General features: G+C 34.5%; 1 long non-coding RNA gene and 2 pseudogenes across 1 annotated transcript; all 3 read right to left on the bottom strand.

The window, feature by feature from the left end:
• Positions 1 to 524: 524 nt before the first annotated feature.
• On the bottom strand, positions 525 to 11,995 carry LOC114370399. Its single transcript, XR_003657825.1, has 3 exons — positions 11,767 to 11,995; positions 6,590 to 6,636; positions 525 to 631 (listed from the first exon to the last, which is right to left on the bottom strand). It is a non-coding gene; the product is annotated as an uncharacterized LOC114370399 (long non-coding RNA).
• Positions 11,996 to 14,076: 2,081 nt separating this feature from the next.
• Positions 14,077 to 15,409, bottom strand: LOC114370398 (annotated as a pseudogene).
• A 1,806-nt stretch (positions 15,410 to 17,215) lies between these two features.
• Positions 17,216 to 23,232, bottom strand: LOC114371492 (annotated as a pseudogene).
• Positions 23,233 to 23,509: the final 277 nt, after the last annotated feature.

The raw sequence follows: 23,509 nt of genomic DNA, 5'->3' as shown, positions 1-23,509 counted from the left end.
ACAGTTTGTAACATACTCAAAACATTAAAACTGGAAATAACCTGCCAGGTAGGGGTTTGCCTCATTTTTTCAAACTCGGCCCAATCTTTTTCATTAATGCCATATTTAACCAAAGGATCATCTTTTGCTTGGCCGTCAGTGTTACCATACACATATTTAGTTGTCAACGCCGACTTAAATTGCCTCCAACGCGTTGCCACAGTTGACATCACCTTCTTTTTGGCATTATCACCCTCGGGGATGTCGAATTTTGCCTACAAAACATGTGTGTCAAACAAAAAAGCATAAACATGAATGTATGTAACAAATATTAAATGACCAGCATGAGGGACTTACCAATATGTCATCCCATATCATGTTCTTCAGTGTTTCAGGTACATCATTCCAGCTAGCGTGAACAATTGGAATCTTGTCTCGTGCCACAACTCCAAGGTAACTGTGAAACTGATCCTTGTGAGGTCCGGATCCTCTACCAGTCGCTGGATTCACACTGACTGTTGCCCTTGCTTGCTCCAATGTTCTTGCTGTCAATCTTCTTAGCCGAGTGGCTTGTCTAGTTTTCCTAGACGTCCCATCAGAAGGAATCTCGGACTGTGTGGGAGATGGAGGAGGTGTCGTCATTCGAATGACCCTGCTGAAACAAAATACAGTCTTAAGTAGTCACCAAGTAACGATTACTGCACACAAATTGTTAGCATTGTTTGTCTATGCATTCAGTGGTTATGCAACACTTATATATGATACACATAAACAGAAACACACACATTGTTGCATTCGGAGAGTAAAATGAAACCTATTCTGAAATTGAAAAGCATGTTTCTCAAACAGAAACACACATCATCTGCAAAATTTCAGTATACAAGAATGGCCATGTTCCTCAATTCAGTAAAGTGTGGTTGCCTCTGAGTTGAAATTCTATATTCATCATCTGCAAATTTTCAATATACAAGATTGACCCTGACCCTGAAATCGAAAAAGTGTGATTTCCTCTATGAGATTATTTCTTTATTCATCATGTAATGAGAAAATTGTGGTTGCCTCTATGAGATGAATTCTTTATTAATCATCTACAAATTTTTGGTATATAAGAATGAACCTAACCCTGAAATTGAAAAACTGTGGTTGCATAACATTTATGCATATGAAACATATATTTTATTTTCTAAACTTGAGTATTATATGGATCATGGTGAAACTTGAAAGACATGTATTTTCTGGTATCAATCATATCTTGGTTGTTAAAAAGTCTCACATAGATTATTTCAATTCTTTGAGTTTAACTTATATATCTATTGAGCTACTTTATCTAGTGTCAATTAGTTTTTTTAAACTGAAATCTAAAATTGGCATCATAGACTCCATGAATATTAATTATGTTGATATATTGCTATTGTCTATTGAAGTGACTAGCAGTCTTGAAGTATATGGTTTGGCTAAGGCATTTGGTCCTTCATGTCATAGGAATAATATGTTTCTATCTTCTAATGCTTAATTAATAAATAGCGCAACATCATTATATATAAGATAATCTCATATTGGTCATGTTCTGTCAATAAATGCCATCCTGAATCCTCTGCGTAGGACTTGTAAAGTATTTGGCAAAGCTGGAAAGTAGTTGTTTAGATGAGCATGAATGTTGACTTCACTAGGTTCTTTTGCTGAACCTATTGGTAATTGGTTTGGTTTTCGATCAAAATCCTATTAAAAATGAATGATTCGATTATTCTGAATGAATTAAGGAAAAATCACCTTTTTTAGTTAGTTGAGAGCTCTGCCAATAGAATTAGTTAACATAAATAATGTGTGTGCAAGTGAAGAATATCGAAAATTGTTTCTTTTCTGTCTTTCATTCCTTTTTATCTTTTCTTCTGCTAACTAGTATATTAAGTGCACAGATTAAGAAATCAATAAATGAAAAATTTATTGAACATTTCTATGGATTTTGTAGACATGTACATGAAAAGCATGCAGCAATTCACCGAGTGATTGGCGAAAATGAAGCTTCCTATGGACTTTGAAAGTGTACCAACTAGTTCGGGAAACTCTAGCTCTGAACAGAAGATACAGACACCAAGGAGCACTAACTCCCGTGTGTTTTATGGAAGCAGGGCTTTCTTCTGAACTTTGGATCAAGGGAAATACTTTCAGGTGACTTAGATTTTAGAATGAAAACTGATATCAGTAGTGAATGAAATAATGCACTGTCCAGTGGGATTCTCGCTTCTGTACTTGTTGATCTGTTATAGGTAATAGGGAATCTTAACTTTGTACTCTGACAGGCTTGGTCCTAAATTAACTGCTAAATGAACTTTTTTCTGTCATGTGTTTCTTTTTGTTTTGGATGTCAATATTTTGTGAAAGCTTCATGCTGTGGATAATCACGAGTGGTACTAACATGGTCCCCACGTTCACCTGGCGAATACTAAAGTTGATGATACCATATATTTGATTGCTTGCAATTCTAAAGGGAAGCAGAAGTTGTAGACTTGTTATAACAACTCATTTGTTGCATCAATTATGATACCATATATTTGATTGCTTGCAATTCTAAAGGTCCTACCACAAAGATTCAACTAGCCTAAGCCTATGGGTAGTGATGTGAGAATTGGTATGATCACAAAACTTAAACAAACACACATGGCATGGCCCCAATCCCATGAGGAAAAGCATTTGCTGGCAAAGACAGACACAAACAGAAAAGCTTACAAGAATGCCTCTCCCTGTACAACCCAATGTAGAGTATAAAAATGTTGCTTGTTTTGACTGCTGACACTTTAAGGTTATGGCAACTCTATAACCAAGCTTATTCGATAAGAATAATTGATTGATGAACAAACCCACCAAAGAGTTATATGATATTTTAAGAATTATGATAACCAATAATCATGATTTTTGAAAATTATGAATTTTAAGAATTATATTTTCTAAGAAATTTATTTAAGATTCCAATAACCAACCAAAGAGTTATATGATATTTTTACTACATTAAATAATTTAATAAAGATACATTAAATAATTTATTAAAGAGTAAGAAGATATTTTCACTGTATTAAAAGAAAAATTACTTGTGAAAATAAGATTTTTACCTTTTTTCCATTGAATAGTTTTCATGGACAACTAATTAATAAAATATTGTTAAAAAATATCCTTTCCCAATAATTATTTTTTAAAAATTGATACCTAACATGAAAAATTAAGTTTTCTAACCTTTGATTTCTAGAAAATGAAAAAATTTCCCCTACCAAAGTCCTCTTACAGTTAGTTTAGAAAAAAAATGGAAAGGATGAAAAACACCAAATTATTTATTCTTTTCTTTGTTTGGAGCACTTAGAAAAACAGAAAGAAGGAACAAAAAGCATGAGCTCACACACTAATAATTCGTCCAAATGTGAAAAGAAAGGGATAGGAAAGTTTATTTAAACAGACTTAAATACCCTTATTTTTTTCTATATTATTTTTCCTCTTCAAAATGGAAGGAACAAAAAGCATAGAACCTAGCACCTACACACTTTGATAATGCCTCCGAATGTGAAAAGAAAGGGGAAGGAATTCATGCTTAAATTGCTACAACACTGGACCTGTGCTTTGCAAGGTCAATGAAAAAGTAATTAATAAAAAAAGAATCAGGAACAGAAGAGTCATTGGATGGAACTGTGATAAGTGATATAGAAGGTGGTGAGGTAACAATTGATAACTTAAAATCAACATTGAAATCTGAAAGGAAAGCCTTAAGTACTCTATATGCAGAACTTGAAGAAGAGAGTAGTGCATATGCTATAGCGGCCAATCAAACAATGGCAATGATAAATAGGCTTCAAGAAGAGAAAGCAGCAATGCAGATGGAAGCCTTGCAGTATCAAAGAATGATGGAAGAATAATCTGAGTATGATCAGGAGGCTTTGCAACTCTTGAATGAGCTCATGATGAAGAGGGAGAAACTTTTGGTGGAGCTAGAAAAGGAGCTTCAAGTATATAGAATGAAGGTTCATGAATATGAGGTAAGAGAAAAGATGATGATGTCAACAACAGATGGTAGTGAATGAGCTTGATTTGAAAGAAAATGGTCAAAAACAAGCAACGGTGGGGGATCAGATTCCATTATTTTCCTGCTACACTAGTGGTTGACTACGTGTATTATTTCTGAATTAAATGAACTGTTTGGTCCATGTGGTTTTGTGATCAAACCTGAAAGGCTGATCAGCAAAAAATTGAAGTTCAAGAATCCACTTTAAGTTTTATGTCAATAATATATATGTATATCACCTTTAAATTAGCAAGTAATTTATATTATAAGTATATCACCTTTAAATTCATATTTATATTAAAAAACGACCTAAGTAGATGAAAAAAATAGATATTGAAGTAAAATTGTAATTAAAAAAATATCAAAAAATAAAAAAGTAACATTTTATGCATAACTTGTTTAGATGTTATTCCTTATGGTTCGAGTAATAATAACAATTTTTTTTTGCATAAAACAAAGAGGGGAACGAGCAACAATTTGAAGGTTGTACATTCAGGAACTAAAGAATTCAAAATAGCTAGTAATAAGAGGGATTTGTTTTTGGGATTTTCTGAGCACCAAGAGTGGCTACGCAAGAAGCTTGCACTTGAGGAGGGAAGGATATTTGCAGCTAATGAACAACTTTCTTAACTATTTGTCCTTCAGATTTGACTAATTCTTTTGCTAATATGTAAATATAAATAGTATAAGGCTATGGCTTATGGACATGGTCTTTTTTACCCCTAACAATTTTAGAAGTAAATATAGACCATGTTTTTACGCCATAGCCTTATACTATTGTTATTTACATATTAACAAAAAGAAACAGGAAAGTCTAAAGGACAAATAGTTAACAAAGTTGTTCATTAGCTACAAATATCCTTCCCTCCTCAAGTGCAAACTTCTTGCGTAGCCGCTCTTGGTGCTCAGAAAATCCTAAAAACAAATCCCTCTTATTACTAGCTATTTTGAATTCTTTAGTTCCTGAATGTACAACCTTCAAATTGTTGCTCGTTCCCCTCTTTGTTTTATGCAAAAAAGAAATCGTTATTATTACTCGAACCATAAGGAATAACATCTAAACAAGTCATTTAAAATGTTACTTTTTTATTTTTTGGTATTTTTTTAATTACAATTTTACTTCAATATCTATTTTTTTCATCTACTTAGGTGGAGGATGTTGATGAAGAGAAGGAGAAGGAAGAAAAAAAGAAAAAGAAGATTAAGGAAGTGTCACATGAATGCTCCTTGGTGAACAAGCACAAGCCCATTTGGATGAGAAAGCCTGAGGAGATGACAAAGGAGGAGTATTCTGCCATAATGAAAGAGTCTCACCAATGACTGGGAAGAGCATTTGGTTGTCAAGCACTTCTCAGGTGAGGGACAACACCACCAAGGCCAATAATAGGTTGATCCCTGCTCCTGCTCCCTAACACTAATAAATATCCTACCGCTGGTCCGTAACACAAAACCCATCTCAATTTTCATTTTTTTAAGTTATCGTTTTAAATTTGCCTTCCCAAGGAGATGGGGGGTCTTGGGATTAAGGACATTACTAGTTTTAATGCAGCCTTGTTGGGAAGATGGCTATGGGCTTTATCCTCTGACCAAGATCAGCTTTGGTTTTGAATTCTTAACTCAAAATGTGGTCTTGGATGAAGTCCAGGGATAAAAACTTCTGCACTTCCTTTAACTACTGGTCATCTAATCTTGGAGATTTTTTTGGCTAAATTAGTCTCTATTAGCATGTGTGGGGGGTACTTGTTGTCTAATTCTGTATGGTGGGTGTTTTAGATGCTCTGCATCTTGTATATCACCAATAGTACTTCTGGTACTGCTGTGTTTTTATGATTAATATAATATATATTTTGCCTTTCAAAAAAAAAAATTGTGAACTTATTATACACATGATTTGTTCTGTTCTCTATTCTCCTTGGGCACTGGTAGAATGTGCTATGATCTGCCAATATATATTTAGAGGAATCATTGGCCAACTTTGAGGAAGAGAGGTTACAAATTCTAGAACAGCTCAAGGTATTGGAAGAAAGCTAGTTATATAAGAACCTTCTCACCCCTCACTAAACAAACTCACTCACAACACAACACAACTTCTTAAATTTTGACTAATTAGAGGACATGTAAAATGTGTCTCACTCTTAAACTATCATTTTTAATAAATTAAATTTTGACTAATTAAATATTTGTTAGGCTTTGGTCATTTATCATTTTTTTAGTTCTAAGACATGTTAAATGTGTCTCAGTCTTACACATCAGACATTTTATTTATATGTGATAGACATGTAAAAATTTATAGTAATTTATAAACATAATTTATACTACCAGTTAGTATAGTGAAAATTCATCCTACTAACTAGATAACTTCATTTACCAAATTCATTTCCTAGGCATGTTTATATCATAATCAAATAACTAAAATAGTTAAACTAATCAAACAAATTATCAACAGACCAAATAATTGTTAAATTCACAGAATGCAAACACAAAAGCATAGTCATCATTCATAAGAAAATAGTATTCCTAAGGAGATGCAAACACAACTAAGGTATGTTAAGCATGCAAACTTACAATGAGAGCTGTTTCCTGGTGATGATCCCTCACTTGCTGTAATGGTCCTGTTCCAGAAAAACCCATCAATTAGGAACATGAAATGTCATCTGTGAAATTTCAGACTACAACACACACTAAGCAAAACCACATTTTAAAAACAAACATAATGTTGACATTACAACTATGAATTTATGGGCGCGGCTAGCTAGTTAATTAGTATTTATTTTATACTACGAAATGAGTGAAAGGAGTATTAATTTATCAAGAGACATCAGACTATTAATTAATACTACTACTTTTAGAGAAAAAATATACTTATTTATTCATATAAAAATTAAAGATAATATCAGTTTTTGTTTTTTATTATACATTTTATTTAGTTTTAAATACTTATATATTTATCATAAATGAGAATAATAATAAAGTCATAATAAAAGTAAATGAACTTACTAAATATTATGAAAAGAAGTTATAGGGTGGGATATAAAAAGATGGAATCAATTTAGTAACCTATTTTTACTTATTGAACCTAGTTGAACCTAATTTAAATGGAGTATTTAATAATGGTGAAAGTATGAATATTTAGGCAAGAGAGTGGTTATTATAGATTAATTTTGGAAGCGGGGTGTGGGTGAGGAATAATGTCAGTTGTGTTAATGAGCGACAAAAGCTGATTGGTGTCATTGTTGACACTATTGTACTCTAAGTAAATTACGCAGTTATGCAGGTTAACATTACCACATAAATGATAGGCAGTTAGGTGTCGTTATTTTCCCATAGCCCTTCATGATGGTCATGTCTCATTGCATGTTCAACATCATCTTCGTCGGTGGCCTCAATCACAGGTATTTGGTCATTGACATGTGGTATATCAGTCACATCAAAGGGTGCATAATGACTATAGTCGGTCATATCAAATTTTTTGCCTTGTATAACCACGGACCAAGTAGGGTCAGACGGATCTTCAACATAAAAAACTTGTCTGGTCTGCACTGCCATTATAAATGGCTCATCATTGTAACCACCGTTTTTTAGGTCAACTAAAGTAAAGCCCATTTTGTGTTTGCGGACCCCTGTATTCGCATGAACCCATCGACAACTAAACACAGGAACTCTAAATTGACCGTAATCCAGCTCCCATATATCTTCAATGACTCCGTAGTACGGCATTGACGCATTAATGGGATTGTTATCAGAAACACTACTAAAGTGAGCTGCCTCACCCTCAACACTAACCCCGCTGTTCTGCATGGTACTTCTTGCATCCTGTGACTTTGTGTAGAAAGCATAGCCATTGATATCATATCCCTGCCAGGTGGGCACATTCAGATTTGGGCCAAGGGCTAATAGTCGGAGGGTTTCGAAAGCTGTGGCATCGGCAAAAATGCACTGCCTGAACCAGTTGACAAAAGTTCTATTATGTTCCTGCAACAACCTCATCTTGTTCATTCTTGGGTTTTTAGCTGACAATTGGTTTTTGTGAGAATGTAAGTACGACATCACCTCTGCTGTGTTGTTTAACACATATAGATGCGCTTGGGACAGCCTTTGCAAATTCATGGTGACAACATCAAATCCTCGAGTTCCCCTACCTTGACTCGAGGGTTGATGCCGATTTTGAGGAACACCGACTGGTTGTGCGTTAGTTATATAATTTGATGAAAACTCTATTGCTTCTTCAGCAACATATCTTTCAACTATGCTTGCTTCTGGACGATATTGGTTCTTTGTGTATCCTTTCAGCACCTTTATGAACCTTTCAACCGGATACATCCATCGTAAATAAACCGGGCCACACAACCTAACCTCGTGAACCAGATGAACAATTAAATGGATCATTATGTCAAAGAATGAGGGGGGGGGGGGGAAATACATCTCCAATTCACAGAAAATAATGGCAGCTTCATTCTCCAAAATATCCAACTGCGATGGGTCAATAACCTTGCTGCATATAGCATTAAAGAAAAAACACAAGCGAGTGATGGTATTACGAACTTTTTCAGGCAAGATTCCACGAATGGCCACTGGTAAAAGTTGTTGCATTAGTACGTGGCAATCATGGGATTTCAGGCCAATCAATTTCAATTCCTTAATTGGCATAAGCCTCTTCATATTTGAAGAGTATCCTTGAGGAACTTTGACATTTGCTAGACAATGACAAAAACTTTTTTTCTCAGCTGTGGACATTGTGTAACATGCTGGGGGCAAATATGTCCTAGCACCTCGTAAAACTGGATGTAGTTGCTCCTGTATACCCAACTCAACCAAATCCTGTCGAGATTTTACACTATCCTTTGTCTTCCCCTTAATGTTAAGGAGGGTGTCAATCAAACTATCACACACATTTTTCTCCACATGCATAACGTCCAAACAATGCCGAACATCCAGATTGCACCAATATGGGAGATCGAAGAATATTGACCTTTTTTTCCAAATGTTCTTCGCAGACATGTCCTTTTTTTGTGTCTTACCAAAGGTAGTTTCTATGTCTCTGACCCTTTGGTAAACATCATGAGCAGATAATGGTTCAGGCGCTATTTCAACCTCATTATCTCCATTAAACGCCTTCTTCAAACGCCGATATGGGTGATTTCGGCTTAAAAATCTTCTGTGCCTTGTATACACTATCTTCTTCCCATGGGTTAGTTGGATGTAACAAGTATTTTTTTCACAAATAGGACATGCATGGTGTCCTTTGACACTGTATCCGCTCAAATTACCATAAGCGGGAAAATCGTTAATCGTACAGAAGAGCATTGCACGCAAGTTGAATGACTGTTTAGCATTTGCATCATACACTTCAACCCCATCAACCCACAGTTTGGTCAAGTCTTCTATCAAAGGAGCCAAGTACACGTCAATATCATTTCCGGGTTGTTTTGGACCTGCTATCATCACAGAGAGCAACATATATTTGCGCTTCATGGACAACCATGGAGGAAAGTTGTAAATCATTAATAATACCGGCCACGAACTATGATTGGTGGTCAAGTTACCAAAGGGATTCATTCCATCTGAGGCAAGCGCAAGCCTTAGGTTTCTAGGCTCTTGTGCAAAAGATGGATACAAGGAGTCAAATGTCTTCCATTGTGTACAATCAGTGGGGTGTCTGATCATACCATCCATTCTTCTTTCATCTATATGCCACCTTAAGTATTTAGAATCCTGTTCACTCGCAAACAACCGCTTCAACCTAGGTATTATTGGCAAATACCAACAAACCTTTGTTGGACGACTACTAGCGGTGGCTGAACCTTCAGTACCTTCCCCAATGTTGGCCTTGTACCGTGAAAGTCCGCAAGTGGGGCAGAATCGCATATCCAGAAACTCATTTCTGTAGAGAAGGCAATCATTCGGACATGCATGGATTCTTTGGTACTCCAAGCCTACGGGACATAATATCTTTTTCGCCTCGTAGTGACTCTTTGGTAAGTTGTTATGTTCAGGAAACATATTTTTCAATAACAAAACCAACTCTGTGAAGCTTTTGTCACTCCATCCGAATCTAGCCTTTAGGTTAACCAAAGCTAGCACAGCTGATAACCTAGTAAAGCTTTTGCATCCAACATACAATGGCGTATGCGCATCTGTTTGAAGAGCATCGTAAATATCTGCATGACATTCCTGAAAGCCTTCTTGCCCAAGATCACGTATCATGTCTTCCATGAGATCTCCGCTTTGTAGCTCAACCGGATGAGGTGGACATGTTGCTGTATGACCAACCAACTCACCATGCCATATCCACTTTGTGTACGTTGGGCTAAAGCCATCACATATCAGATGCGATCTAATGTCATCCAACAAATGACGCCTCCCATTGACACATTTAACACAAGGGCAGAAAAAGTTGCCATCTGTGGTTGCTGAATGTATTTCGGCAAATGACAAAAACTCTTCAACCCCATGTTGATAAGCTTCGCTTATGCGAGGTGCTGTAATCCAAGATCGGTCCATGCTCAGTGTTGTCTAATACAAAGCATGATGATGGGAGGCAGAACAACAAATGTTGTATATGAGATAAGAAGCTGCAATTCGTCCTTTGCAATCACAGCTTTCCTAAGCCAAATGAACAAACAAACAACGAAATTTAACAAATGGAGAAAAGGTTTAAGAATAAGAATGTCCAAGGAGATATTTGGACTTAATGGAAAAGAACATGGTAGGGAAGAATGAACATATAATAGGGGAATGAGGTCCATAGCATCAACTTCATATCAGATGAAAAGAAGAGAGGGACGGGGGAAATTTAAGCCGAAAAGGAGAAAGAGAGGAAATGGATCTACCATATTTACATTTCGTAATGGATTGGAGATATTAGACCTTATATTCATCTGATTATAGAGTGTTGGTAGTGCCAACATATCAGCCATGGCTCAAGGATTGTGCTGTTATTTGTCCTTACAAGAGATGAAACAAGCGACCAAGAATTTTGATGAGTCAAATGTGATAGGGGTAGGAGGGTTTGGAAAGGTTTACAAGGGTGTTATTGATAATGGGTTCAAAGTGGCTATCAAAAGATCAAATCCGCAATCAAGGTCATGTTAGTACACCCTTGAAAGGTAGCTTTGGATACTTGGATCCTGAATATTTCAGGAGGCATCAATTGACCAAGAAATCAGATGTGTACTCATTTGGGGTTGTTTTATTTGAGGCACTTTATTTGAGGAAGGTAGCTTTGGATACTTGAATTCACAGTTATAAGATAGGAGTTATGCTAGTGTCCTTAACCATATCAATTACAACCAACAATAAATTGAAATTTAATTTTTTAATCCAAGTTGCATACTGCTGATTATAAGAAAATTAAACACAAAGCTACCAAATTTATTATTTTTCAATATCACATGAACTATACTAAAGCACATAATATACTTTGAAATAAAATTCAAGTCAATGCTTTCATATCAGAATCAACCCAGAAAAAAATAAAGCAAAACAGCTTGTTCATAGAAAATACTATTATCATGATTAAATACAGGATTTTCTGGAACCAGGAGTTCAATTTCCACTTCATATTAGATCAGAGCATATATAACAAGAAAAAAAAAAAGCTAAAATATTGTCAAAAAGCAACTTATTATAAAGGTAGTAATATTTGCTATGTTTAGATATTTAGCGAACTGTATATACCTATATGGTCTTATATATAGCTTGTCCTAAGCACGGGTTAATGAGGAGAGTTATGTAATAATCACCTCAATACTCAATATCAAATTCAAGAGTCAATTGGATTGCTCTGATTAGTCACATTTGTGGGCTTCGTCCATGTCGTTGGATTCACATAGCTAAACTGGCATTCTTCTGCAGGTTTACAGCATCCAGACTGCACAAAACATCCAACAAATTAATGCAAAATCCACAAGGTGTCCAAAATTAAGCATAACATATTGTGTGTCACAATGAAATTCAATCGTAAGACATCCATTAAGTAAAGCAGTCACAATAATTTGCACTTATTATGATTAAACAAATAAATCTTGTACATTGTATAACAGTATATCAATACTATCATATAAGAACATCCTAGTAATATATGAATCATTCATAATTTTATACATCCATTAATATCTTGGTATTTCTGTTCTTATTTTTCTTCTTTTTTTACTCTTTCTAGTTGTTAAAGGTATTAAATAGTATATTTTTTTTTTTGAAATGCAAAGATAATTTATATTAATAAAAAGTACCAGAGGTACTTCAAGATATACATAGAAGGAATCTTGTACTAGCAGGAACAAAAACAAACAATAGACAACAAGCCCCCACCCTGCCCTACAATGGAAACATTACTTAAAGACTAGAGGCATTGCTGAAGACCAACACTGGAAAGGAACCATAAAGTCCCTTTCCCATCCCCTCAACCAGGTCCACAAAAGGAAAAGAGTTGAGTCAGCCAGCTTAGAGATATCGAATGGTTTGTTATGAAAAATCAACTCATTGCTGGACTTCCAGATAGTAATTGTAACTGCTATCCACCACATCTTCCATCTTCTATTAGACCCCTTTGATCCTGCTAAAGGCTGATGCTGGAGGAAGTTATCAATGGGCCTGCAATGGATGACCCTGTCTTCCTTCACCCATGAAAAGAAATCCCACCATAGAGGCAGAACCTTAGCACAAGAGAAGAACAAATGAGAGGCGGATTCGGGTTGGCTATGGCAGAAGGGACAAAGGTCATTGTCAACAAGAATTTGTCTCTTAATTAAATTGTCCTTAGTAGGGAGTCTATCCCATAACAATCTCCAAGCAAAAGATAAGGCTCTAGGAGGGATTTTAATCTCCCAAAGTTGCTGGAAACCCAAGTGCTGGCCTTCATAAAATTTAATAGTTTAATATAGAATATGATTGAATTCCAGATTTTATATGTGAAATTATGTTTAATAGTTGATTGAAAAAATGAGGAAAACAATACAATTAGGCATAATGTCCCTTGCATAAAAGAAGAGAATCAACACCTATCAACTAACAACTTCAACTAACTATAACCAATCATCTAATAGCCAATTCAACTAATATCTGTAACAAAGGGAAAATATAAGAAACAACCAGAACAAACCAGAACCTTCAGAATAGACCCTAGCACAAAAGACAATGGCTAAGCCTCCTAATCAAACTTGATCAAGACAGTAAAGGCGAGATGTAAAAGATGAAGACCGGAACCTCCAAATCTAGATGTAGAGGGCAAACTCAGAACAAGACAAAGAATAGTGCAGTAAAAGAAGTCAAGAACTCGGAAGTATTGTTATTTGATTGGTCTCTATTAGAGGACTATCTTGAGCATAATATTTGTATCCCTCCCCCTCCAAGAAAGTACTCCTCAAGTCTTGTCTCTTCCAGGCTTTCCCCTTTCTCCCCAAAATGCAATCAAATTTTACCAGAGATCTATCCAAAAGAGGACTAAAATTCAAAAAACAACAATACTTAAACCATATCAAAGAGGGGACAGCCTAATAAAACAAATCAATTACACCACAAATTTTTAGAAATAACAAATAAACAAAACTAGAAAGCTTCAGGAAGGAATGCTAGCTTGACATATCCAAAGCATTTGCTTTATTACATAAGGAACAAATTAGAGTCAGTTTGACTTCATGTTAGCTCATTGTAATTGGTTAAACTTCCCAATAGCAAACCAACAAATTATATAAACCCAGTCACCTATTCGGCTTCCAAGTGAAACACATCATAAATCACATGCTGATTGAAAAAATATAGAAGTATTGCTTTTGCAAAGTTGTTTTTAGCTATATTTTTATTTATTTGTAAATATTGGACTATTCAATTTGAATTTGGCTAACCAATACAAGTACAACCGACTTAAAGAGTTTAATTATTAACCTTTTCAGTAATATATATATATATATATATATATATATATATATATATATATATATATATATATATATATATATATATGCTTCTTGTCCAGCATAGACACAGTATAAAAATATCAGTACTTTCTCAATATAATTAATTACAAGCAATTATACCAATATGCTACTAGTGTATGAATTAAAACAAAGCAGTAATTGAAATTAAATTTCCAATTAGCCCAAATTACTGCTCATAACATAAGAATAACAAAATTCATATTAGTTACCAAGAAAGATTCAATCTAAACAAAAAAAAAAATAAGGGCTATAGATTGTTCATATAAAATAACATTTATTTATCAGTTTATGGTCATCAAATACAGAAAATGTCCTACTAGAACGTTAACACATGAAGAGAACGATGAGGGCCAGAATGGCCATGCCAGCTAAGTCTCCTACCACAATCGCTGCTATGGTGGCAGGTTTTAGGACACTTTGTGACACATTCTGAGAACTGGTGGTGCTTCCTGTTGACTTTGTTGAAGGGGTTGAGTCAATTGTTTTTGGTATGGCTGCAATGGCTGGTGAAGATGTGGTAACATTGGGTGGAGCAGAGGACATAGTAGAGGGAACAGTGCAAAGAATCTTCAAAGGCTTACCACAGAGATCAGCATTCCCTGATAGAAACTCTGTCTTCTGGTTGAGCAAAGCTTCAGATCCTGGTATTGGCCCTGTCAGATTGTTGAACGAGAGGTCCACTGTTGTGTTTACAGGAATCTGTTTCACGAATGCTAGCGGTATTGTTCCAGAAATTTTGTTGTAAGAGAGGTTCAAGTAGCGCAAGCTTTCGCCGCCAAATTCATTTGGCAAAGAACCATTGAGCAAATTGGAGGACAGATCCAGAATGTCCACGTAGTTGAACCCGTTAGGGACACTACCAGAAAAGTAGTTACTCTTCAAAGAAACAATGGTTAAGTTTGGTAAAGTAGAGAGCTTTTCTGGGATCAAACCGACAAAGGCATTGTCGGAGAGGTTGACAAGTTTAAGGTTTGTCATTTTACCAATTAGCTGAGGTAGTTCACCGGAGATAACATTGTTTGAGAGGGAAAGTACTTGAAGTTCAGAAGAGTTGAAGATAATGTTGGGTAGAGAGCCATTGAGGAAGTTGTTGGAAAGATCGATGTGGCGAAGGTATTGGATCAAGCCTAAGTCTTCAGAAATGGAACCCAAAAGCTGGCTATTGGGAAGGGCCAAGCTAGTTACTCTGAAAAAGTCAGGGGTACCAGGGGCTCCAATTTCACTGCATGCATGCAACACCATGCCATGAACATGGTGTTACATCGTCGTAGTTCCAGTTCTTTAAGACTGATAATGGGTCGCTGAGGATGGAGTATTTGAATTTAAGCAGGTGAATCCCATCAGAGTTAAGAGGTGTAACAAATTGAGATGTAACAGATTGAAGAAGTAGAAGAAGGAAGGATATGGTTACCAAGTACAACTTGTTTGTTTTGTTCACCAAATCTTTTGATCAGTTTGGTGCTTTGGGGGGTTGGAGAATTAGTCGCAGAACTTTTGGGGTAGGTAGAATGTGTTAGAGTGTGGCAGGCAAACAGGCTGTATGTGAGAGCACGAAAAATGATTAAATGAGGGTACTGAGAAAATGAAGGAGGAATTGGATTGTTTTTGTAGAGAGAAAGTGGCTGCAGAAAGAAAAGATAATTCTCCTGCTTTCTGCAGTTGATAAAGATGAAGTGAAGTGAACCTAACTGAAGGAAAGATAATAAAAGTCAGTTATATGGTACTGCTGTGCCTACTCTCTCTCTCTCTCTCAAGTCTCAGGAAAAAAAAAGAACAAAAATTTCTTTACACATAATTGGTAAATAGAACCGAAAGGAATCTAATTTGGTGCTACAAGACACCCGAGTGAGTTGGACCCCATAACTTGTAGAGTATCTGAATATATAAAATCCAAAATCCCGAAGACTTCTTTTTTTAATCTGAGTCACGAGGTTACATAGTTATTTTAACACCACACACAGATTTGAAGTTATTAAAACAGTATCATAAAATTCATAATACATAAAAAAGAAGAAACTTGATCCATTTCACTGTTCGCTACTCCTGTTTTCAAATGGCGCATTATTCTGATAAGTTTTGGTGGGTAATGATAAACCCCTATATTCATCAACCTAACTATATTAATTCTAACTATAATAAAATAATTTAATGTGATTAAAGTTTTCTTATTTTATAAATAATTAATTATATTGTATAGTTAAAGTTATACTTCTACTAGTACATTTGTTTTTAAGATATTATTGGAAAAAAGCAATACCTTCTTGATATTTTAAAATAATAAATAAATGGAGAAAGTGGCATAGATAACATTTGGAACAAAAAAGTGAATAAACCCTTCTGTAGGCGGTAAGATGACAAATTAGAGATCTTTCGAGATGATGTTGACTTCAATAAACCCTTTCCCTTGGGAATTATAGAAAGAGGGGGCAAGGGACAAGGGGCATTACTGAGATTTCATTCATTAAAGACAAGATCTTGATGATTACATGTGTTAGAGCTTCCTTGTTTTTTAAAGATCACAAGGCAGAGTCATCATCCCTTGCACAAAGACACACTAACTAACACCAAGCATAATTGGCATAGCTTCAATTAAAAGAGTTAGAATTATCAACTTTTTGTCTTTTTATTAATAACCAACATAGCCTCTATTACATTGAACAACAATTTTCAAATGCTTTCAAGTTCTAACTTGCTCGAGCATTTTCCCTATTAGTCGTGGTCCTAATCAAACAGGAGACAAAAAGAGAAGACACTTCTAAGAATTCTTTATAATATGTAGTGCATTTTAAATCTTAAAACCATTTGATTTAAATTATTTAATATTATATTGTAGTTCTTATTTTTTTTTTCTTGACTTCACATTCACTCTACCTCCCAGAGCCAATCAATTTTATTACATAAAAAGTGGCATAGATAACATTTGGAACAAAAAAGGTGAAGATGAAAGTGGTATAGATAACATAATTAAGAACATTATTTAAAAACAAAAATTAATTATCAAAACAGAGGAGGGATCAAAATAAATAAATTCTTTGTTTCAGCCTTTTTGATTCCACATATCCTAAAGGGTTGATTGGTAAGGAACCAAAAGATAGAACAAAATATACTGCTAACAACAACCGTATATATAATTTATTCTTGAGTTTATTCAATTATAGACACAACTAAGGATGGAGAGCAAATCTAAAGCTCAAATTAAACATAGGGGGTTTCATGAAGTTCAGTGTACTAACTTGCACAATAGACCAAACGATGCTCAACGAAACTGATAATGTGGCACAGGATGACACCACTGATGAAGGATTGCAGCAGGCCGTTCCCGAAGCTCGTCTTTGGATTTTAAACCCCACTGAAACGCAAAAAAATAAAATTACAAGCCATAGCTGCAGATTACATAAGAACCTAAACAAAAATCATAGTTTCTGTCACAAAACACACAATGTATCTTACCTTATGGAACCACCTTATCTTCCTTAAACACTACGATGTACACCACGATGAAGACAACCAACAACAACAAAGGGCCTGAGACGACAAGGAAGCAGAATCGTCAAATGAATGAAGGAATATAACACATGCAAATGAAGGGATAGCCAAAGAAGACCTAAATGCAGGCTTACCTTTGTCGGCGGCGGCTGCAAACGGAACAAGAGGCAACGGACACGAGATGCTGTTTGTCGGAGACGAAGCTCTTTGTCAGAGAAGAAGGTCTGTGTAGCTAGGGCGCCAAAGTAAGGGTAAGTAGTCGAAAAATGGAGCAAAGAAGTGATACGGCGCACCAAAGTAAGAGAAAGTAACAAGCACGTGCCGTAAACGTGATACAATTTGGGATACAACGACGGGTCCTAGCAAAGACCGTCTTTGAATGACGCCCGCCACGTGTCTGTACAAAACATACAACGACGGCTCTTCTAACAAACCCGTCTTTGTATGTTGACGCATTAAATACGAAGACGGGTCTAGGGCAAGACCGTCTTCGTAACTAAATGACGAAGATGATTACGTGTTTATACTGTAACCATACAAAGACGGGTTTTGGCCAAAGACCGTCTTTGTACTTTAATGGCTCCAATCACGTGGCCTCCACGTGAAACCATTAACGATACAAAGACGGGTGTTCGAGAGGACCGTCTTGGTACTTGAACGCCTCCAATCACGTGGCCTACACGTGAAACCACCAACAATCCAAAGACGGGTATCTGGATACGACCGTCTTTGGATTTTGAATCCTCAAATCACGTGGCTGGCATGTGAAAGTACTTTAAAAACAAAGACAGTCTCACCAGACCACCGTCTTTGTATTCTGGTGGGCCCACTCAGGTGGTTGCCACATGCTACCATTAACGATACAAAGACGGTTATTCCCCAAAAACCGTCTTTGTAACTTACCCACCTAATTACGAAATGCCACTACAGTTGGATGTCTACGACGGGTAACGGCAAACGTCGTCGTTCTCATGCGCTTAATTACAAACATGCCACCGGTTCACCTTCTACGACGGTTCTTTGCAACCGTCGTAGAAGTCCTGACGTAGAAAGCTGATTTTGTAGTAGTGACATGATAATTAAAAAAATACAATAACAATAAAGAGTAGAAATATTAAAAATTAGATATACATAAATTAATATCATATACAGATAAAAAGATGTACAAACAACAACCTTTTAGTTGATCAAGAAAATATCATAATTTGTGTCTAAATCAGAAGCTATCTAAATCCAAATGTGATTGAAAAATCACAATGCTGTAAAAGAAGAAATTATTCTGCATGGTGAAATATTGTCAATGATCTAGCCAAAAATACAATGGTATCATCGATAAAAAATGTTAGCTATCAACAATAAAAGCTAAAAACAAAAGAATCCGTTAACTTTCTCTTAATTTAAGAAATTTCAATGATTTTGGTAAGCTGATAGTAGAAGATTAGTTCCCAATTCAATATTTATTTTATCAAATCAACACAGTAACTCATGCTTGTGTTCCTTTGCAAAAAGAAGAGAAATAAAAAAAATCAAGTTATGGTTTAGAAAAGAAAGATGATGAAATAGTTTTTGTATCTTGCTAACACCCCTATCATCAATTCAAGTAGAGGATGTCAACCTTTTTCATACCTTGTCCATGGTGGTGCTAGAGGTGGCATTATCATTAGTCATGATTTATTGTTTTTAACTTGCGATGGACAATAGCCCCAAGACTAGAGAAGGTAGTGTTTTGTTTTTTGGATCAAACAATAAAACAAACAAAGGGCTTTAATGGAAAAGTGTGCAAAGGGTATTTTAATGATCTTGACAAGGAAAAATGAGAAGTTAGGGATGAAGAAGGGTTGAAAGAGAAGGTGGTTTTGGAGATGAAGAGGGATTGAGAGAAAAACATCAACGATTTTGTTAGAATTTTTATTTTTATTTGTAGTTTTGGATACTTTATATTTAACATCAAGTATTTCATGAAGGCAAATATTGTCTCATAAATATAATCTTATATACAATATAGGGTATATATTGAATTGGTGTTATCAATCACATGTACATCTTGACTATTGTTTAAGAGAAAGGTCAGAAAAAAATAACATAGTTGAATCAACATCATTATCAATGTGATTAGAATGATAAAAAAACCTAACAAATGAAATCCAAGACATCACATGATAATTAGAAAAATACAATAACAATAAAGAATAGAAATATTAAAAATTAGATATACATAAATTAATATTATGTACAGAGAAAAAATGTTCAAACAACAACATTTTTGTTGATCTGAAAAATATCGTAATTTGTGCCTAAATCGAGACCAATCTAGATCCAATTGTGATTTAAAAATCACAATTCTTAAGAAGAATAAATTATTCTGTATTCTGAAACATATTTAATGATCTAGCATGAAAATACATTGCAACCATAAATAAATATTGTTAGCTATCAACAATAAAAGCTCAAAACAAAAAAAATTTGTCATGTTGCTCTTAGTTTAAGCAATTTAAATGTTTCTACTAATTAAGTTGATAGAAAAAGATTAGTTCCTAATTCAATATTTTTTTTATCAAATCAACACAATAACTTGTGTTTGCATTCTTTAGCAAGTGAAGAGAAATAAAAAAATCAGGATAAGGTTTAGAGGAGAAAGTTGATGGAATTTTTTTGTACCTTGTTAATGCTTCTGTCACCAATTTACGTAGAGGATATCAACCTATTTCATTCCTTGTCCATGGCGGTGCTCATGGTGGCATTACCATCGGTCTCGATTTATTGTTTTCTACTTGCGATGGCCAATGGTCACAAGAGCAAGAGAAAAATATTTAAAAGTTTAAAAACAGCTTAAAACTTCAAAAATATATGTCCAATTAAGATTTTTAAGCCAATTTGTTATGATTGTCGGTATAAGCCCCTTTTCTTGTAGTGTTACCACCGTAACATTTGATTAATTTTTAAAATCTATCACAATAAATTCACTACGTACCTATAAGAATTAAAAGAAATTATCAAGTATAATGTAGAAAAAGAAGAAAAAGATGGATTAAATTAGCTCCAATGTTATTCAATGTATTATACTAACATAATTAAATGTTATAATCACAATTTTTTAATGTAATTTATTTTATATATGTTTGAATTTTTCTTTTTCAAAATGATTTAAAGCTAAATTTCTTTAAATTTAAGTAAATAAAAAAATTGTGTCATACCATACATTTTGTTATACTAATAATAATTTTTTCAAATCTAACATTCTTATTTATACATTTGACTTTTGTTTTTCATAATGTTTTTAAAATATACATATTTACATTTTTAATTAAAAAAAAATTGGCTCATATCATAGATTTTATTATACTAATACATTTCTTCAAATCTAACTTTCTTAAGTATGTGTTTGACTTTTACTTTTTCTAAATAGCTTATTTATTGGGTCCCCTATCTCATTTAATGTTTGTCTCTTGATATTTTAGTTTTCAAAAACAAAATCATCGATTTTTGAATAATTACTTGACAGTTAGTTGTTTTGCTTGCTGGATTTCGTTTGCATGGCTAGCGTTTTTGTGATTTTGGATTTCGAGTTTGAAATTTTTGGGTTTTCTTTGCCACGATCTCAGTTATTTTCCGTTTCAGTGTGATTTGATCATTTTTTCCTTTTCCGTTTCTTTGCACTATATAGCTAAAAGATGCAATAGTTTGTTACACCTTACAAGATAATAGAATAAACACTAGAAATTAGTTTGTTACACCTTACAAGACAATAGAATAAACACTAGAAATTAGTTACCTGCTATTTGCAGGTTGATTTGAAAGAAATGCAACCTCTTTAGCACTATGAACATCCACTACTGTGAGATCAGAAACTTGTGTATTTCCATTTGCGTCATGTTTGATTTAAAAGAAATGCAACCTCTTAAGCTATTTGCTTGTAGATATCAGATCACGGATCGTTTCATTGTATATTTCCAACATTGACACCTGTAAATTTTGCAAGGAAAACCTTATCGGCAATTTTGTGTCATATTTAAAATTTTATACACATTGCAATGGTGAAAAATTAAGAAGAAAAATACTCTGTTACCTACATTTCATATTTCCAGCCTTGAGGTTGTTGAGACTGCATTGTTTGAAATATTTGCTCTAATGAACGAGGTATCAAGCCCTTCTCCTCTAGATGTCCAGGCCTTCCCATCATTGTATAGGTTTTCCCTGACCCTGTCTGACCATAGGCAAAGATGCAAACCTGGAAAAGAAAAAACATCTCCATATTATTAGACATCAATGTATATAGTATATATATTGATTTACAAACATTCATGCTAGAAAGGCAACATCCAACACCAAATCTAACAGATAGACATGTGTCTCATAACACTGATATGTCTGAACCAAAGAATCAAAGGGCAAAGAAGGGCAAAAATACAATACAACATGAAAGTGAGTATAGAAAATAAAGGGTTTTAGAATTCTGCTTTTCCAAAGTTGACTAGTAATAGTGCATTAAATGGTTGATCCATATGTACATACGATTTTAAATGAATAGTGCTTTAGAGATGACAGAAGAACTTTGAAATTACCTTGTAACCATCAAGAGCACTTTGTACAAGCTGTGAAATTTCTACAAAAACTTCTTCTTGTGATGCCTCTAGTGTAAAAACTTTATCAAATGTAAAAGAATTTTTTGGCCTAAGAACAAAACAAGAGCAACATGAGTTGATATTTTTACAGCACAATCTAATTCAAGGAAAATGAAATAAGAATTGTTTAAAATACATGATCACAACAGATATACCATTTTGGGCTAGGTCAATGGCTCGTCCAGAAGTTTCCATTGATGTTGGATAACTGAAAATCTTGCCTTCTGTGCTACAACTTTCATCAGCTAATAAAGGCCTCACTCGACAGAATACACGAATGCTCCCTTTTAACTCCTGTTAATATGAAGATTATTAAGGTGTCAATTATTATTTTATTATTATTATCAACGTTTTGGTTCAGGGAATTACCAAAATGGTATTATGTAATTTTTTCCTCAGCCTCTCCTTTTCTATAAGTTTATATTCTGCATCTACTCCTAAGCGTCTTTGTTACTCATTCACAAATTTTTGTTGTCCTTTGTACTCTGTCCTTGTCTCGTATGCAGATATATTAGACACCTAACAAGGAACAAAATCTATGAATAAGATAAATAATCATCATAATGTATATATGTCAAGGACCAACTAAAGAATTAAGCAATTAGGTAAAATTTCACATTCTTTATCTGACAAATATATCAAATGGTTCTATACCTAGTAGTATACAACTTTTAAAAAAATTCTTGATTACCTGCAGTTTCTTCTCTGCACTTGCTAGTTGCTCTTCCAATGCCTTTATAAGATTATCTTTCAAATAACATTTTTCCTGGAGGAAGGAAGCTCATCCTCTCGTGACTCCACAATAACAGAATGGTGTGATATTTAATTAAAATAAATAGGGTATACAAACCAACCTCCAGATCATTAGCTTTTAAGGTCAAGCTGTCCAATTCAGTGTAGGAGTGTTTCCTAGATTCTTTTTCTCTAATTCAGAACTTAAAGTTTGTACTTGAGATAATTGCTGGTCTCGCTCATCTCTTTCTTGTTGCAACTCTCCTCTAAGAGAGGAAACTTCTGTAGCCAGGACATCCTTCTGTTTTATAGCCTCCTCTTGAGAAGACTAATAAAAGAACCAAGGAAACTAGGTAATATACCAGCTGCATGATAAGTAAGAAATAAAAAAGAACAAAAAAGACAGCAAAACAAGTTCAATAACTAGGGTCATCGGAATTTTTTTGAAAGATTAAGATAGTTATCTTAAATCTAAAACCAAAAATTACATGTGCCTAAAATTAAGATAAAGCAATATAAAATAAAGTATTACAACAACTCTTAAAACTCTGCAATCAACTAAACTTGGCAGGATATTAGCACTTTCAGTTCTTTGATCCTTCTTAACAAGGATTCTTATGAGATCTTTAGGGCAGATATACCTTAAGATCATATACTTTCCACTTTCCACTACTAAAAATAATGCAGAAAGACCAAAAGCATCAGGTCCT

This window comes from Glycine soja, chromosome 10 (assembly GCF_004193775.1).
Source record: "Glycine soja cultivar W05 chromosome 10, ASM419377v2, whole genome shotgun sequence".
Taxonomy (NCBI): Eukaryota; Viridiplantae; Streptophyta; class Magnoliopsida; order Fabales; family Fabaceae; genus Glycine; species Glycine soja.
This window is presented reverse-complemented; position numbering and strand designations above follow the sequence as displayed.